We start from the raw sequence: 7,462 nt of genomic DNA on the forward strand, positions 1-7,462 counted from the left end.
CTACACTCCTCATCCTGTGGTTTCTCCTTCTCCTGCAGAGGAATGAGAGGGCATATAATACTGCTGATGAGCAACAACCCCTTTACTTTTCAGGTTAGATATCAGGGAACATTTATTTCCAGAAAAAGCAGTGAGGCAGTGGCACAGTCTGCCCATGAAGGTGGTGGAGTCACCATCTCTAGAAACGTTCAAGGACTGTGTGGATGTGGCACCAAGGGACTTGGTGATGATGGGCTGAGAGTTGGCCTAGGTGATTTTAAAGGTCTTTTTCAACCTTAATGATTCTATGAACACTGAAGGAAGACCAATACCTTTCAGGCCATTTTCTACATCCTTGTTTTCTGTTCCAATAGACTATATGGAGAATGGGCAAGATTTTGTGAGAAGCAAGGGGAAAGACACGATATAGTGGTCTGAGAAGTTGCCTCCTGCAGCTCCTGGCCAGTAGTAGAAGAGAAAAAGGTACCAACTCCTGCTGGGTCACCAAGGACAAACAGCACTGCAAGCTGGGACACTGCTACACTCAAAATCTTGTTTATGGGCAAAGAGGGAATATTTATACCCACTTTCTAATATATGGGCAATATAAAAATGTATATTTATCATATTATACTGGAAATGTTAGAAGTAACAAGAATCATTATTAGTCTAGCTCCAATTACTACTGAGAAGCAAAGAATAATAATACTAACAGAGTGCTTATATACAGACAAAGTCACAACAATAGCAGTAACAACTAAATTCTAACACTTCTTGGCATCTCTGTTCTTTCCTGCTGTTATGCTTGCTCATCTATTTCTCCTCTGTGTTCTAATGTTGGTGGTTTTGTGCTGGTGTTGGGATACTACAGTGAGCGGGCAGCACCTGGAGTCCCTTCACAGGGGGAAATACAATAACCACATTGATTGGGTTCTTTTTCCCATTGCTTCCCCATTTCACTTAGAGTCACATTTATATGTTTGCTAGCACATATTTACACCTTTCTCTGTCTTCACTAGTACATAGCTTCAGATTACATCTGAATTCATGTATGCAAATGGTAGCAAATACTGTAAGATGTTATTTCCTAGTTCTGCTTGTTTTCCCTACAACCAGTTTTGTTGTATTCCAGTCTGAGAATTTTAATTTTAGTTATTTTTAACTGAGCATTAGTGAACTGAGATTCCATTATAGCTGTGGGATTCTGGTGTAAAGCCTGTATCCCATCTCTTAACATCCCACACCTGCATTCCTCCATGTCACAGCCCATCTCTCTACTTCTCCAGTCTTCTGCTGTCTGTACTTCTCTACATCGCATCTCTGTTTTTGGAGTTGTAAATATCTTTCTGTTTGTTACTGCTTTCAGTATAAAACCATGGTAGTGCCACACAAAGATAAAGAGCAAAACAAAGTAGAGGTAGACTAGATTCTCCTGGTCAGACGGAGAAGCTGCTATCACTGCTTAATGAGGTAGAAAATCTCCAGATAGATCACAGAAGTTTCAGACAGAGCAGATCTGACAAGCTCCAGTGCTGAAACCTTGCAAAGGCAGCACAAAAATTGTGGCCTGTGGCTGTCAAAAGTAATACCAACTACAAAGCTGCACAGTTACCACAGATTGGAGTACATCTTCTACATTTGGGGAAGCAAAAAAAAAAAAAATGTCTGTGTCAGCCTGGTGTCGTTTTACCCAGAGGCAACTAAATGCCACATGGCTCGTATATTGGCCACCCGCAGTGGAATGGGGGAAAACATTAGAAAATATGGGAAATTTTGGGTTGAGAAAGCTTAGAAACAGAACAAATAAAATAGGAACAAAGAGGATGAACAGAACAAATGATGTGCAAAGCAATTGCTCACAACCAGCCAACTGATGCTCCACCAGTTCCCCCAGTTTTGTTGTTCAACGTGACGCCACGTGTTGTGAGACATCCACGTAGGCCAGAGTCAGCTGTCCTGGTTCTGTCCCCTCCCAGCTCCCTGTGCCCCCTCAGCTCCTTGCTGGCCAGGCGATGTGAGGAGCTGAAATGTCCTTGGCTCTGTGAAAGCACTGCTCAGCAACAACTACAACAAAAGTGTGCTATCAACATTATTTTCATTCTAAATCCAAACACAGCACTATACGAGCCACTATGGAGAAGATTATTCCAGCCAAAACCCCAAATCTTCTTCTCCAGAAACACATACTTTACTGTTGCAGAGCAGCTCTAATCACAGTGTGAACATCTGCATTGTGAAATTCACACTTGCGTTCTCTAGAAGTACCATATACTCTTAAAACTACAGTAAGAATAATGAAACAGTGACCAGCTTCCACCAATATCTTATCCAAGCCTTACCATACAATCTGCTGTACAGCAGTTTTTGGGCTCAGCAAAACACAAGCAGAGATGTTTAATTTCACCTCCAAGCAACACTGTCCCAATCTCTAGGCTGTATCTACCTTTTTTTAATGAGAATCACAATAGAGACTGGGCAAGCCCAAAGCATCTATCTCTATGCTCTTTGGAACAGGCAGAAAAATCATATCAGAGCTGCTAATGTAAAGTTTGTATTTGACTCTACATTTCCTATGCTGCTCAATAATTGCTCTGGGGTAAAAACCACAGCCACCACCACCACAAAACATCCACAGCAGAAAAGTGAAACCAAAACTTTTCATTTTCTGGCAGTGAGGAATCACTGTTGCTTAGGCATCATTAAGACACCCATCTTAATGCCTTGAATTCAAGCTACTGCCTGGCAATTCACCAGCAGCTAAGAAGAGATTAGAGATACACCACTCCTATATTATTTCCCAGCAGGCATCAAGTGTGTCAGCTCCTCTTTGCTCTCCTGAGTAGATTGCAGTTAGCGGGAGTTTTGCTTTCAGCACAAACTGTCTACAAAAGGACATCTTTTGCTGAACAACTTCCACTTTCTTGTATCTTCCTTCTAAACATTTGAGAAACTTCCTACCTGGGGATAGATAGTGTTAGGCCAACAACCAGAAGCAACCGTTGCCAGTGAGAAATGGAAAAGATACCTATTATTTGATTGGTATTTCTGTCTCTGCCTTCTAGCTGGATTGCAAGAAATCCATCAGGGCCTGAAACACTTTTAAGTGGAGAGATAAAGAAGGGTTTCTGTCCTGGCACTCTGTTCCTTATGGGACTGCTTGTATCATGCTTCCACTGAAGGGTAAAGGGAACGGTAGCTATTTCTCTAACTGCTTCTATCTGAAGTGTCTGCCTAAGTGGGCAGGGGACAGGAGGGCCTATCTGGATGCTTCCCATGAAGAATGCTAACAGCCATGTGCTGCTGGAAGAAATGGTTGATGTGGACCTGTTGGCTCTGTCTCAGCTGCAGGTGTGGGGTGCCAGCAGCCAGCCAGGGCAGCAGCTCGGTCCCATGCAGGCAGGCACAGGATAAGCACAGCCACTGCTTCCACTTGCTGTGTTGCTTTGCTTCTGAAAATACCACATCAAGCCCTGAGCAGCACTGCAGGCTACAGGTGATACTTTCCCATTCAGCCGGTGTTCTCTGCTTCAGAAGAAGAGCAGTTCCTCTGGAGGACTTAACCCCATTTCTTGGTGAGGACATCCCATCTTCTGCTCATCACAAAGCACCCAAGTCTCCTCCACCTACCATGTTTAAGCACTGTGCCACGAACGGAGGAAAACAAAACTGACAGTCCAACACCGCATCTTATTAGAAGTCTCTATGTCTGGATGATTCAGCTGCTTCTCTGAGAAAGCAAAAACCCAGTGAAGCTGAAGAACACTGAATGGTGACTCATGCTGCAAAGGGCTCTCGGTAGCTGAGATTTGAGTCAGACCACCAGCACGTGACTTTTACTATTGCCCATTCATAGAGAACAGAGCACCGTGAACTTGCTTCATGGGGACTGGCAGACAAACCAACCTCTTTGCAGAAAGAAAGGTACCAAAAGCCTCTTTGGGAATGGTTAGGTGAGGCACACAGAATACTCCCAGTTAATAGGAAGCAATCATAAGCATTCTGGACAAAATATGTCCTGATATGTTCCCCACACAAACCTATGAACAGTATCTGTGTGATCTGATGTAATGGAAAGAATGATAATAATGCAAAACATTGTACTTGGAATTGGTGTTCCTGTTCCTGATACATCAGAACTGTTATCTGCTGACAGGCATACAAAACCAAATGTCCAGAGCATTCTATCAAAGAAAGGCTGCTTGGGCAACTGAGTAACATCCTCACCTCAGCATTAAGCAAGGACTTCTTTGGCATTGTTAAGGCTTGCAAGCAATTGCAGGAGCAGTAAGGCAAGATGCTGGTGAGGCTTGGTAATGCCAGAGCTACAGCCCTACTTTGCTTTTTACCTACAAGGCGTAACAGCAGTACACTGTGTTAACTGCTAAAAAGAAACTGATGTTGGCCTGGGACCCTCAGCACAAGAAAGACACAGAGCTTTTGGAACAGGTCCAAAGGAGGGCCAGTGGATCAGAGGGCTGGAGCATCTCTCCTATGAAGAAAGGTTGAGGGAACCGGGCTTGTTTAGCTTGGAGAAGAGAAGGCTCCAGGGAGACCTCTTTGTGAACTGGCAGTACTTGAAGGGAGCATATAAACAGGAGGGGGAACAGCTCTTTACGAGGGTGCATAGTGATAGGACAAGGGGGAATGGTTTTAAACTGAGACAGGGAAGATTTAGGTTAGATATGAGGAGGAAGTTTTTCCACACAAAGGGTGGTGACGCACTGGAACAGGTTGCCCAAGGAGGCTGTGGATGCCCCATCCCTGGAGGTGTTCAAGGCCAGGCTGGATGTGGCTCCGGGCAGCCTGGTCTGCTGGTTGGCGACTCTGCACACAGCAGGGGGGTTAAAACTAGATGATCATTGTGGTCCTTTTCAACACAGGCCATTTGATGATTCTATGATTATGATATGATGTAAAATTTAATTGTAACTGACGCAAGATCAATTGTAGTCTGGAGTAGAAGGTAGTGAGTGTCAAACTGCAGAGTCCCATGACTGCCACAGAGCCTGGCATCCTCAGATTTGCCTGCTATTATTACTGTAATTAATTATGTTGGTTTTTTTACAATTCAAGCAGGCAACAAATTTAAAGGAATAACTGTTGAGCCAGTAACGTGAACACTGCCCAAATGAAATAGTGATCATGTAAAGCTGTGCACTTAAGAAAATAAACATACACAAGCCTTATGTCTTAGCACTGATCTGTCTGATAGGAGTGCTGAAGAACAAGTGGTTAGATCCCTTTGACAGCAGCAAAAGTGAGGGGTGATTTAGTCACAGTGCTATAACACACCTAAAGAGCCTATACAAAGTACTGCTTCAAATCTCCCAAGGAATAAGCTCTGAAACATCTCCAGAACTCCAGACAGCTGTGGCCAACTTGGTCACAATAGATGCCTGTGAACTCTCTCCTTTATTTTTATTTTTATTTTTTTAACTGAAGGAGGTATAAATAACTTTTCTTTAGTGTTAAGTAGCCAGTGACTGCTAGCAGACCTTGAGTTTTCCATTCAAATTCCTACATTTCAAGAATGAGGACAAATTCAGGATGTGGCACGACAGTTCACATGCATTTACCATCACACTTGTAAAACACCAAAATGAACCCTGTGACCTACAAAACATGTAGGATGAACAAGCAAAAGACGTACAATTTAGATGCAGAAAAATACTGAAACAAGTATGTAAGTACTCTTTTTTTTTTTTTTTTTTTTTTTTAAGGGGGGTGGGGTAGTTATCTAAGGGATCCCAGTTATGATCTTTCTGCTTCTCTCCTTTCTCTTTTGAACTTTGACTCTTTCTTGTGAGGAACTATTTTACGTTCTGTTTTTGCTCCCTTTAAACAGTATAAGCCAATTCTGTTTCAGAGAAAGGAGTCTTATTGTTTACATACAAATTCAAAGTCTGACAAAAGCTGATCTCTGTCAGACTCACATTTTGGTCGAAATGTTTTTCCATGTAGTGCGTCTGTACACAGTATTTAAACATCTTTTTCCTGTTCTCATCTCTAGCTTAGGGGTTATTTTTCCAATTCTGAAGCTTCTTTCCCAAGGGGCTATCTCTAGGCACCATTCCGGGGACCCTTTTCCCCTGTTTTCGGGAGCTCCTATTACCCATCCCTCCAGAAAGCTACTGTGAACTCTACTGTGAACTACCAGCTCACAGATTATCACACCCCGATTTTTGGATTTTGGGCCCAATCCCTTTGGAGTACTACGCTCCTATCTCTCGGATTAATAGGGGTGTACTGCTGGCACTTCATCAAGTGCTGTATAATCAGTTGAATGTATAGATGCTATAGTTATGAAATATACCAGAGAGTTTGGCTAAGCAATTATTATACCAAAAGAGAATAGATAGAAAACTTACCCATATCCTGGGCTCGCTGTGACACTCTCCAGAAGAGGTCCTTCCCCACTGGTAGCCAGCTCTTAAATGGGTCTAGGAGAGGTGCAGCCAGGCTCCACCCCTTCTGGCAGCACAGCTCAATTGCCTTCACCTGTGCTCCCATGGCTGACTTAGTGCTCGCCTCAGGTGATCAATCAGAGGTTCAGGCCGTGATTCAGCAGTTCCCATACACGTGCACAGGGCACCGCACACCAACAGCTCCCTCCCGAGACTCTTCCTTTCACCATCACAGCCGCTTCATCTGTCTCTGGCCGTGCTCCTTGCAGGACAACGGAACCGCAGATGGGGACTCCGCACTTGGTTTGCACTGAAAGCGCACCTCAGTTGCACACACTCAGGAGTCTCCACCGACCCCCAAGGCAGGAATTAAATTCCCTTACCTTGGCCACGCACAAAGTTATCAGGTCGCAAAGGCCAACACCCGTGCCTACCTGCCTCTTGGCTTTGTCAGAGCCTGTCCTTTACGTAACAGCCTCAGTTTCTTATCGGCTGTCCCAAGGTGTCACCCCACCACCCAGACAGGACTGCTAAAATCAGCAGGGTGCACCTATCCTGTTCAGGACAGTGGGGGAGACCCCTGGGAGGTGATAATTATCCCAGATGACCCCCCAAATTGTTGGAAATATCCAAATAATTTATCAGGATGGTATCTCTAATAAAGCAGCTTTTATTCACAATTGCAATGGCGGGCCTCCTGCAAGCAGGAGAGCACACAGAAAACAGTGTTGCATCTTTTATGCCTTATTGCCCGACGCTTATCTCTTTCTCCCCGAGTTCCTCACTGGCTGAGTACTTTATGTTCACAATCTTCTCAACGCTTCACTAAACATACAAACAGTGGACAAACATAAATCTTCGCTGGCTAAGCATAAACTTCTAATTAATTAACTAATTAACTTCTGACCCTTTGATCATTATGTTTGGTCATTGTTTCTGGATATCTGCTTGTCCACCCTTGCATAGAGATAAGCTCGGAAGGAGGACAGAGGGGAGTATCTTGATGCCTGCCTGTCACATCCCAAGCTTCTCACGGAGTGAGACAGTCTGGCCTGGTGTAGAGGCCCTACCTTCTTTGA

This window comes from Tetrao urogallus (genome assembly GCF_951394365.1).
Source record: "Tetrao urogallus genome assembly, chromosome: 1".
Taxonomy (NCBI): domain Eukaryota; kingdom Metazoa; phylum Chordata; class Aves; order Galliformes; family Phasianidae; genus Tetrao; species Tetrao urogallus.